The sequence below is a fragment of the Macaca thibetana genome, chromosome 8, assembly GCF_024542745.1.
Source record: "Macaca thibetana thibetana isolate TM-01 chromosome 8, ASM2454274v1, whole genome shotgun sequence".
NCBI classification, from domain to species: domain Eukaryota; kingdom Metazoa; phylum Chordata; class Mammalia; order Primates; family Cercopithecidae; genus Macaca; species Macaca thibetana.
Window position 1 is genome coordinate 130,071,380 of NC_065585.1, and position 13,264 is coordinate 130,084,643.

The window sequence follows — 13,264 nt, forward strand, 5'->3', positions numbered from 1 at the left end:
CCTAAAGCTAAAAGGAATCTGGAAGCTCATCTAATCCAACGTCCTGGTCTTCCAGATAAAGAAACTGAAGCTTAGAAAGGTAAATACTTTTCACAGTACATTATTTGAAATTCTTCTGAACCTACATTTTTAGAAATAATAGTGAACTATCACTGCACTCCAGTCTGAGCAACAGAGCAAGACTCCATCTCAAATTAAAAAAAAAAAAAAAAAAAAAAAAAAAAAAAGAAAGAAGAAGGAATAGTGAACTAAGGAAAGAAAGTTAACACAGTTGAAATGGTGGAAAGAAGTTTAAGGAAAGGAAGTATAATAAAATTTAAAAGCTAAATTTAAATGTATATTACTTTGTAGATATATCCTTATATGCTGAAAGAAAAAAATTATTGAAGTGCCATATTTAGACATTCATGGCGGCTTATGAGTGTTTGTAGATTAGAAAAGATCATGTATCTTTGGTTACTGTAGCCTTGTAGTATAGTTTGAAGTCAGGTAGCGTGATGCCTCCAGCTTTGTTCTTTTGACTTAGGATTGTCTTGCAGATGCCGGCTCTTTTTTGGTTCCATATGAACTTTAAAGCAGTTTTTTCCAATTCTGTGAAGAAACTCATTGGTAGCTTGATGGGGATGGCATTGAATCTATAAATTACCTTGGGCAGTATGGCCATTTTCACGATATTGATTCTTCCTATCCATGAGCATGGTATGTTCATCCATTTGTTTGTGTCCTCTTTTATTTCACTGAGCAGTGGTTTGTAGTTCTCCTTGAAGAGGTCCTTTACATCCCTTGTAAGTTGGATTCCTAGGTATTTTATTCTCTTTGAAGCAATTGTGAATGGAAGTTCATTCATGATTTGGCTCTCTGTTTGTCTGTTACTGGTGTATAAGAATGCTTGTGATTTTTGCACATTAATTTTGTATCCTGAGACTTTGCTGAAGTTGCTTATCAGCTTAAGGAGATTTTGGGCTGAGACAATGGGGTTTTCTAAATATACAATCATGTCATCTGCAAACAGGGACAATTTGACTTCTTCTTTTCCTAACTGAATACCCTTGATTTCTTTCTCTTGCCTAATTGCCCTAGCCAGAACTTCCAACACTATGTTGAATAGGAGTGGTGAGAGAGGGCATCCCTGTCTTGTGCCAGTTTTCAAAGGGAATTTTTCCGGTTTTTGCCCATTCAGTATGATATTGGCTGTGGGTTTGTCATAAACAGCTCTCAAACTATACTACAAGGCTACAGTAACCAAAACAGCATGGTACTGGTACCAAAACAGAGATATAGACCAATGGAACAGAACAGAGTCCTCAGAAATAATACCACACATCTACAGCCATCTGATCTTTGACAAACCTGAGAGAAACAAGAAATGGGGAAAGGATTCCCTATTTAATAAATGGTGCTGGGAAAATTGGCTAGCCATAAATAGAAAGCTGAAACTGGATCCTTTCCTTACTCTTTATACGAAAATTAATTCAAGATGGATTAGAGACTTAAATGTTAGACCTAATACCATAAAAATCCTAGAGGAAAACCTAGGTAGTACCATTCAGGACATAGGCATGGGCAAAGACTTCATGTCTAAAACACCAAAAGCAACAGCAGCAAAAGCCAAAATTGACAAATGGGATCTCATTAAACTAAAGAGCTTCTGCACAGCAAAAGAAACTACCATCAGAGTGAACAGGCAACCTACAGAATGGGAGAACATTTTTGTAATCTACTCATCTGACAAAGGGCTAATATCCAGAACCTACAAAGAACTCAAACAAATTTACAAGAAAAAAACAAACAACCCCATCAAAAAGTGAGCAAAGGATATGAACAGACATTTCTCAAAAGAAGACATTCATACAGCCAACAGACACATGAAAAAATGCTCATCATCACTGGCCATCAGAGAAATGCAAATCAAAACCACAATGAGATACCATCTCACACCAGTTAGAATGGCGATCATTAAAAAGTCAGGAAACAACAGGTGCTGGAGAGGATGTGGAGAAATAGAAACGCTTTTACACTATTGGTGGGATTATAAACTAGTTCAACCATTATGGAACACAGTATGGCGATTCCTCAAGGATCTAGAACTAGATGTACCATATGACCCAGCCATCCCATTACTGGGTATATACCCAAAGGATTATAAATTATGCTGCTATAAAGACACATGCACACGTATGTTTATTGCAGCACTATTCACAATAGCAAAGACTTGGAATCAACCCAAATGTCCATCAGTGACAGATTGGATTAAGAAAATGTGGCACATATACACCATGGAATACTATGCAGCCATAAAAAAGGATGAGTTTGTGTCCTTTGTAGGGACATGGATGCAGCTGGAAACCATCATTCTTAGCAAACTATCACAAGAACAGAAAACCAAACACCGCATGTTCTCACTCATAGGTGGGAATTGAACAACGAGATCACTTGGACTCAGGAAAGGGAACATCACACACCGGGGCCTATCATGGGGAGGGGGGAGGAGGGAGGGATTGCATTGGGAGTTATACCTGATGTAAATGACGAGTTGATGGGTGCAGCACACCAACATGGCACAAGTATACATATGTAACAAACCTGCACGTTATGCACATGTACCCTACAACTTAAAGTATAATAATAATAAATAAATTAAAAAAAAAAAAAGAAAAGATCATGTATCTTTGGAAAAGACTAATTGAGAAATGTAAAAATACTGCATTTTGGTTTTTGACATGGCATTTACGGATAGTACCAGAACATTTTCACTAAGAAAGGATTCATTTTGAGTATCTTTTAAAAATTGAGCAAATAGTAAATGTTTATCCCTAACAGCTAAAATTGAAGAAGCTCATGAAGACTGTGAAGAAGATTCAACAATCTAAATGGCAGAAAATATATACTAAGATGGATAAGCATAAGAAGATTACTAATCATAAAGGAAAAACAGTCTTCAACTGCATAAAAGACTTTACAGAGAAGATGAATTAGTATCTCTTTACTATCAAAATAATACAACAGAATGGTTATTTGCAAGAGAATAGAAAATACAGATAGTATCTGTTAAGCCTTTACTAAAAGGCTTACATCCTCTACCTATGAGGTAGAGGATTATTATATTACAGAAATGTTATATTTTATATCATTATTGTATCACAGAAATTTTAACTGAAAGAAATGAACCATTCATGTAGGTACACACACATAACCAGGTATATTATATTTTTGTATAACCTAAAAAAACTTACAGTCTCAATCATTATTTTCCCTTGAATACATACTAAGGCAACCTCAACAGTAATCAGATTGTGGTTATATTTTCCAGGATAGATATTAAGGGCATAGAAAAATTACTATAAGAAATTACTTAAGCACAGAGGAGCAAACCTCAGAAATATCACTTACTATACCCGTAGATGGATTTTTCTACCCTCTCAGTCGTATCTTGAAAGCATGAAATGAAATTCTTTTGAAAATCAATGGGAATTTACTCACATTTTAAAAATCTGACCTGGCACACCATCTTCTAGATAAATAATAATTAGCACATACCAGAAGTTCAATAAATATTAAATTAAGTCTAGGGCAAAGCAGGATTAGCTATTTCCTATTTTGAAGGGTTAAAAGGCCCCACTTAGCTACAAGGAATGCTGAAAATGTGTTGTAACCGCACAAAATTTCTATGAAAAATGGACTTCAGTTAGTAAATAAAAAGACAATGAATATTAGATAGGCATCTAGCATTCTTTGACACATACCTCATTGCACAACAATAGAATAATCTACCCACTTGCTCGCCAGCATCAGTGCCTAAATTGTGTCATTCCTTTGCATTTTTATTATTCATATGAAATTACATCTAGTTCGCTCTTTTCTGAAATGCTGTAATTTTTCTTCAGTTGCGGCACTATAATCCACGTCACTATGGTAAATAACATCTGCATTGTATTAATTTTTCTCTAAGAACAGACTCCAATGTAATGACTCTATGTTGAACCATACTAGGTTCTTAAACTATTAAGTTATAATGCTCTGTGATTTAGAAAGATATCTCTTTATGGACCTAAAAGCAAGCATTAATGACATAAGAAATCGGAGTTAGTCATTTGATTTGTTTATAAGTACTTACAATACTTATAATTAATTTATTTCTACTTTTGCAGCCACCAAAACCAAAAAATTTACTGATACTCACAGAAACATACATGTTATTGTGTACATTGCTAAATTTTCACAGAAAAATTATAGGATTAGGGTTAGATCAGCTTATATTCTAGCTTTATCGGTTATTTGGCAAACAGGCACTAGATTCTCAGAGCTTTACTTTCAGTATCTCCAACAGATATAATATTTGGGGCATTTTTTTTTTTTAAGACAGAGTTTTGCTCTTTTGGCCCAGGCTGGAGTGCAATGGTGTGATCTCACCTCACGGCAACCTCCGCCTCTCGGGTTCAAGCGATTCTCCTGCCTCAGCCTCCTGAGTAGCTGGGATTACAGGCATATGCCACCGCATCCAGCTAATTTTGTATTTTTAGTAGAGACGGGGTTTCTCCATGTTGGTCAGGCTGGTCTCGAACTCCTGACCTCAGGTAATCTGCCCCCCCTCAGCCTCCCAAAGTGCTGAGATTACAGGTGTGAGCCACTGTGCCCAGCCTGGGGCAATCATAATTTAGTATGCCCTAATATGCCCATACATGTTGTTTACAGTCTGTATTACCTCTGGTCAGTGTTCATGCCATTTATATTACTAAATATTTTGAATTCTAATAATAGCTATATCAGGGATTTTTGTGGAACTAGGCAGATATTTTTAAAGTTTCAATAATTTCCTTCCTTGATCTACCATCACTATGTAATATATAACATACACCAACATCAGCTTTTTAAAGAAAACTGCATGTTGTTTAAGATAAAAATACTGGCTCCTTTAGATCAAGATGACTGACTAGAGGTGCCCAACACTAGCCTCCTCCACAAGGAGGAATCAAAACAACAGATACCCACACATTAAATAGAGCATCAAAGGGAGAATATTGGAATTCAGCAGCCAAATGACACTGTGAGGCAGAGAAACTTGAAATGTCAGCCTAGAAACAGAAATGAAGTAGCCAGTAGGATTGGCTTAGTATCAACAGAGATTATCCATTATAGGGAAAAAGTGAGAGACATTCAGCACTCCACATTTCCACCCCAGATGCCTGCAGTTCTGTCAGGAGAGCCCCGTATTCCTCACAGGCCATGAGCCTTTTGTAAGGAGCTGCCTGGAGTACATGTGACTGCATTATTCCAGAAAGGATATGTACACTAAATCCCTGTCATTCCCCAGGACCCAAACTGATCTAACCTTAATCCTATTGTTTTTTCCGTGAAAATGCAGAAGTATACATAATACCATGTACATTTCCACGTGCAACAGGGAATTTTTTGTTGTGGTGGTTGCAACCAAAATATAGCATAGAACCTTTTTGAGACCAGAGCCACCAACAGAGTATCACACTCTAAGGCCCACCAGGCCCAGCATACCCACCTTACTGGGGCCCCACCGGCATCCCTCCACATCCACCCATAGGGCTATAGCATCATAACATTTGCTGGACATAGAGGTGCAACAGTGTCCTTAGCACCTGAGCCCACATAGCACCCTACAACCCAGAGAATACGCACTTCAGCACATCCGGGAGGCTGACCCCAAGACAGAGAGCGAAGGCACACATTCACCAAAGCCTGAGAGCCACCTACCTAGAGTTTCAGCACTGCCAGCAACCCTGACCCCTCAGTGATGGGGCTGTCACACATCTCCCAGTGGCCCAGTGATTAGCCTGCCTGGCATTCCCCTCCACAGTAAAGCCATGCCATACCCTTCACAAACCACTACAATGTCAGTTACTAACCAGTGATATGGATTACAGACAAAGATACTGTGTGGAGACTATTATGTCCACCCAAAACCAAAGCCAAATCTACCTAATCAACACTATAGATGTATCTACAGGGGAAAAAACAAGTATTTCCTTATGAAAGCTATTCCACAATATTAGAATAAGTGACTGTTACACCAGATGTACAGATATGAATGTATGGACACAAGAAACGGGAAAAAGCTAGACGATGACTCCCCTCCAAAGGAACACAGTAATTTTCCAGTAGCAGACTCTAAAGAAAAGAAAACCTATGAAATGTCTGAAAAGAAATGCAAAAAAAAAAAAAAAAAATGCCCTAAAGGAGAATCAGTGAGATACAAGAGAACACAAATAGACAATTCAAAGAAACCAGGGAAGCAATCTTTGATCTGAGTAAGAAATTAAGCATAAAGATAGATACCATTTAAAAAACAGAAATGTTGGGACTGAAGAATTCAATTAATGAAACAAAAAAATGCAATCAAGAACTTCAATATACTAAATCAAACAGGAAAAAAAGAACGTCTCAACTTGCAGATTGGTCTTTTGAAGTAACCCAGACAAAAATAAATAAAAAAGAATGAAGAAAGGTTGCATAACATATGTGATGACATTAAGTAAAAAGGTGTTCACATTTGGGGAGTTCCAGAAGGAGAAGAGATGGGAACAAGGCACAGAACACCAATTTAATAACATAATAGCTGAAAACTGTCTAAATCTTGGGAAAGATACACACATTTAGACACAGGAAGCTCAAAGATGCCCAAATAGAATCAAATCCAAAAAGTCCTTCCTGAGACACATCATAGTCAAACTGTCAAAAGTCAAAGACATAATTCTAAGAATAGCAAGAGAAGAGCATCAAGTTACATATAATGGAATTCTCATCAGACTAACAGATTTCTAAGCAGTAACTTCATGGCCAGGAGAGATGGAAATATATATTCAAAGTGCTGAAATAAAAAAAAAAGAAAAAGAAAACCACTTCTGCCGAGAATACTGTACACAGCAAAGCTGTCCTTCAGAATTTAAGGATAAAGCAAGCCTTCCCCAGACAAACAAAAGCTGAGGGAATCTATCACCACTAGAGCTGCCCTACAGGAAATGCCTAAGGGAGTTCTACATCTCAAAGCAGAAGGATGATACCTACTACCGTGAAAACATAAAAGTATAAAATTCACTGGTAAAGCAAATACATATATGAGAAAGAGAAAGGAATCAAATGTTTTTACTACAAACACTACCTACCTGAAAAAATAAGAGAAAGAAAGGAACACAGGATATACAAAACAATCTAAAAAATAACAAGAAAAATGACAGAAATAAGTCCTCACCTGTCAATAACCTTGAATGTAAACAGTTTAAATTCTTCAATTTAAAGATATAAACTGACTAAATAAGTAAAAACAGAAGACCCAACTACACGCTGCCTGTAAGAAACCCACTTCACGTATAAAGACCCACATAGGCTGAAAGCAAAATGATGGAAAAAGATTCTACGTAGAAAACAAAAACATGCAGTAGAAAGATTTCAAATATACAAGCTAATTATGCACCACTAGGAACTAGAAAGGGAAGAACAACACAAACCTAAATTTAGTAGAAGAAAATAAATAATAAAGATCGGAACAGAATTAAAAACAGACAAAAGATAAAGATCAACAAAGCCAAATGTTGTTTTCTAAAAAGATAAAATTGACAAACCATCACCTAGACTAAGAAAAAGAGGAAAGACCCAAATAAAATAAAAAATGGAAAAAGGAAACTTACAACTGATACCACAGAAATAACAAAGGATCATTAGATATTATGAGCAACTACACACCAACCACTTGGAAAGTCTAGAGGAAATGGATAAATTCTTAAATACATATAAACTCTAAGACCGAACTAGGAATAGAAAACTTTGACCAATAATAATTAAGCAGATTGGACTGGTAATAAAAATTCTCTTGACAAAGAAAAGCCCAGGACTGTACAGATTTACTGCTAAATTCTGCCAAACTTTTAAACATTAATTATTCTCCGACTATTTCAAAAGAAGAGGAATAAATTCTCCCTATTCTATGAGGCTAGCATTACCCTAATATGAAAAGCAGATGAGGTCACAACATAAAAGAAAACTACAAGCCTAAAACCTTGATGCACACAGATGCAAAACTCTTATACCAAATACTAACAAACCAATTCCAGCAGCACCTCAGAAAGATAATACATCATAATTATGTGGGATTCATTGCAGGGATGTAAGGACGGTTTAATGTTAATCAACAAATATGGTATGTCACATCAACAGAATGAAGAACAAAAATCACATGATCATCTCAATCGATGCTGCAAAAGCATTTGATAAAATTCACCTTCCCTTCTAAGTACTCTCAACAAATTAGGTAAAGAGGAACATGAATCAACACAAGAGAGGTCAAACACACAATCCACAGCTAACACCATATTGTTAACTTTTCCTTAAGAACTGGAACACGACAAGGGTGCCTACTTTCACCACTGTCATTCAACATAGTACTGAAAGTCCTTGACAGAGAAATTAAGCAAAAACAGGTAAAAACACATTTAAATCGAAAAGAGAGAAAATAATCTGTTTGCAGATGTTAATATAAGGTGTTGCATTAAAGTGAAACTTAATTTTAGTGATTTGTAAAAATAATAGGCATATTAGAAGACAGTCATATTACTTTGAGTATCTGAAAGCAATAACCACATTCTTAACTAGTATGTAAGATTTGTAAGATTAAAATTAATGTCAATGGCTTTTCTAAAGCAACAATGTAAGTGGTTACTGCTATAAAAAGAAAAAAACACCTAATATGTTTTTACTGGGGAGTTAAGCAAAATTGACTTTTTGTACTCTACATATTGAATTACTTTAAATGACTTGATAAGTTATAACAAAAACTTAACAAATATATTTTTCTAATTCAATTGATGGAGAAAGACTAACCTATCACATATCATACTTATTTCTAACTTTGAGAAAGTTTTATATAGTACCTCTTACATAAATGAATGTGTAGAAGAAATGTAAAAACTCAGATGCGTTGGAAATAGCAGCAAAGAATTTTAAAGTGTTGTTTGTCTTTTTAAAACTCAACGTATGTTGCAAGGATAGCAATTAACTGTAACAAGCAGAAACTTAATTCATTATTCAGAGTTTGACTGCCACCTACAGGGGCTTTTTTTAAGTCTTTTTTTCTACCACTTCCAAATGATCAATATGACTAAATTTTCACTAACTTGATGAAATTTGGGGGAAAAAAGGGGGACTTGTGAATCATTTGTTCCCCTTAAAGACTTCTTTTAAGAAAATGTGGGCTGGGCACAGTAGGCTCATGTCTGTAATCCCTGCAGTTTGGGAGGCTGAGGCAGGTGGATCACCTGAGGTTGGGAGTTTGAGACCAGCCTGGCCAACATGGAGAAACCTTTTCTCTACTGAAAATACAAAAATTAGCTGGGTGTGGTGGCATATGCCTGTAATGCCAGCTACTTGGAAGGCTGAGGCAGGAGAATGGCTTGAACCTGGGAGGTGGAGGTTGCAGTGAGCTGAGACCACGCCATTGCACTCTAGCCTGGGCAACAAGAGCAAAACTCCAAAAAAAAAAAAAAAAAAGAGAAAAAAAAAAAGAAAGAAAGGAGAAAGAAATACAGACAAAGAAAATGCAGATGATTACTCTTGAAATTCTATGTGTGACAGTGTACACTGATTTAGTGTATTGTGAAGATAAGACTAATCACTCTCCTGCATGGTAAAATGCTTAAAAACTCATTTTAGGACCACAGTATAAAGCCTATATATAAAGCAATCATAATTTAATGCAACGAATTCCTATGAATGTTGAAAATCTCAATTTGAATAAAATTTCAAAATGCTTTAACTAAGGTTATTGATAGGTAGTGCATGAAGCAAATATATGTTGTGCAAGAAAAATAGCAGTGGTTTAAGGAAGAATAAAATTTTTCTTTAGAAATATAACAATATTACTAAGACCTGCAGCCTAAAATTAATTTACCATAAATCAAATCAATTATACATACATTTGTCTAGGCACAGACTATCTAAGGTCACTGTGCAAACCACAAAAATATCAAACATCCTTCTGTACTGGTTAATGTGAGTGATAGCTGTTTCTTTACCAATTATAACTGTAGTATTTTTCTACTCTTCCTTTCTGAATTAAATTAAGATACTCAGAATAATCCCTACTTCCTGGTAGCTCCAATCCAAAACAAAACAAGCATAAGGTGCTTTAATCTACATACTATTCATGCCACAAAATGACTTTTTTTCATGGCTTCATAAGTTTGCAAATGTTTTTAAAAATCTTTTCTTAAAAATCTATACTCTTATATTTTTTGCAGCATCTCTATCACTAGCAATGCGGCTTACATAATTGCTATAAATACGAATATGGTTGCCTTATCTTCTATGACATTTTCAGTTAAACTCTGTACGTTTGGTATAAAAGGTTACATTTATATAATGAGGAACAACTTTTCAAAACATCTTCATTAAAACCAATTTGACAGACTCAAGTTATTCTCTTTTCTACAACTAATTTTTCTCCATTAGCTACCATATAGATTTCAACTTAGTGTTCTATGTACACTATGACATAAACATCACTCACCAAGTTTAAGGGGATAATTTAGCTCAGAAACACATTCTGAACTAAATAAATTACAGCTTAGCTTAACTTGAAGTTACAGAACAACAAATTTGGAAGGAGCTTCATCGGCTAGACCACACAATTTTATGAAAAGTAAAATGAAGCCGATGGCAACACCAGAGCTAATACCCAGGGCATCTGGTTCAATATACCATTATGTTCCACTAAATACTCTGTCCTTTCCAAAAGCAATAGGTAAGCAACGACGTAGAGAAGGGTCAAATGGCTGTGTAGAATGGATACAGCTTCCCAAGTTGCTCCTCAGAGAGAATTGAGGCTCATGAAGCCGTCTTGTAAAACACTCCCAGCTACCACTGTCACCAAAAAAAAATTCTGTTTAACACACAAAATCTAAATGGGCATGTTATCCTCCCAGTCTCAATTTTAATTGAGGTGCCAAGAAGACATAAAACAGCATATAAAAGAGAGGGTAAGAAAGCTTAAGCACGTGCAGGTTTATAAAGAAAATGGTCCTGAGAACAGGTCCATGTATCTTAGACAACTCAGTAAGACAAAGAATACAAACCCTTAATAGAAGAACACACAGAAATTTCTGTCAGGAGAATTATAATGAGATACCCCGTGAAGAACTGGGGGCCACAAATATTCCTCACACACATATATACTCCTTTCCCAATCTGTCTCCTTGATCCTCTCTTAGGACAAGTGAGAAAATGTTACCCAACTCCAAGCTTTAGGGGGTTAACTTTGAAGTTAAAAACTGCAGTGAGCTAGTGTGTTTTGATATCTGAGAGAGTGCTAGTTCATTTTGCATTGCTATAAAGAAACACCTGAAGCAAGGTAATTGAGAAAGAAAAGTGCTTTATTTGGCTCATGGTTCTGCTGGCTGCATGAGCATGGCACCAGCATCTACTCAGGTTCTAGTGAGGCCTCAGGAAGGTTTCACTCATGGTGGAAAGCAAAGAGAGAATATGTAGGTCACATGGACAGAATAACCATGAGAGAGGGAGAAGGTCCCAAACTCTTTTTAACAATCAGATCATGTGAGAACTCATTAACCACAGAGAGGGCAGCAAACCATCCATGAGGGATCCATCCCTGTGAAGCAAACACCTCCCACCAGGCCCCACATCCAGCTTTGGGGATCACATTTCAACCTGAGATTTAGAGGGGACAAACATCCAAACTATGTCAAAGTGGAAATGGAACACTGACTGTGGACTATCCTAAGTGCTTTGCTGATGAAGCTGGAAGTGTGGTATTGCTTCGGAATCAATCCACCCTCCTAGAAGATGCTGGTACAGGTGATATGTGAGGATATCAAGTTAACAATGTAAGCTAAAGCTACACTGCAGAGGTGGGAGTCTTAGCATTAGAGGTCATCTCATGTCCTGAACGATACAGAGCTGTCTCCAGGAGCAAGGACACTTTAAAATACAGTGGTTGGATGTGCACTTCCACCTGTCCATGGGATGAGAAGAGTAACAAATGTCCACCTAGATGCATCTGCCCGGGTTAAAGGGAACTGTAGGATGGTGGGTCCCAGCTAGATACAATGCCAGATTTATTTCTAATTATCACACTAATTGTTCTTTTGATTAATGTTACACTGTGGTGGATTTTTGAAAAAATAGCTAAAGTTATTCATCTTCCTGTATACAAGCTCCTTTTTAATGGGACTTTTCAGCTCTTCCCATCCAGAGGTAGTTTTTTTTTTTTGTTCTCCTTTTTACCTGTTAACTGTCAGCTGTCCTTGTGACTTGCTTTGACCAATGCTCATGTGCCATTCTCGAGTGTAGGTGTTAACAGATGTTGCACACTCCTGTCCTTTCTCTCGGAACCCTGCCATCGTCATGTGATCAAACTCTGGCTTACAGGAGAATCAAAGACCACAGTGGGCAGAGACAAGCCAGGCAGCTAGCAACCAGCCAGACTAGCAGCTAACTGCAGACCCATGAATGAAATCAACCTAGACCAGAACAAATGCAGAGGAATTCAACCCAAAATTCTACCCCCAAACCTTTGAGATAAAGGGTTGTTTTTAAAAACTAATTTTTATGGTGTGTTACATAAGTTAATTGATATACTCTGCAAATAACCAAATCTGTGTTTGCATCTAGAAAATTGAAGCAAAAACTTACACAAGGTTCCTCTAAATATATATATTATATATTTTACAGGACTATTATACAATATATATAATATAATACAATATATATAATATATATATATATACAATATATATAATATATACAATATAGCTCTCTCTCAGTAATGACCTTTAAAGCAATAAGAAGGGAACTTACACAAGGTGAACAATTGTATATACCAAGTAAAGTCCTCTAATGTTTATATATACATATATATATATATATATATATATATATATATTTTACAGGACTATTATACAATATATATAATATATACAATATATATAATATATAATATATACAATATATATAATATATACAATATATATTTTATATATACATTATATATATTAGAGAGAGACAGAGAGAGAGAGAGAGAGAAAGAAACTGGGCAAGGATATGGTTTTAGCACAGTAGTTATCAAATCACAGACCAACAGCAGCCATAGCACTTAGCAACTTGATAGGAACGCAAACTCCCAGGCCTTAGACCAGGTTTATTGTAAGGTCTGAGAAACACTGCACTAGCAATTGCCCCCTATCTGTTCAGTTATCACAGTTTTTCTTTCTTGGTTAGATCTTACAAT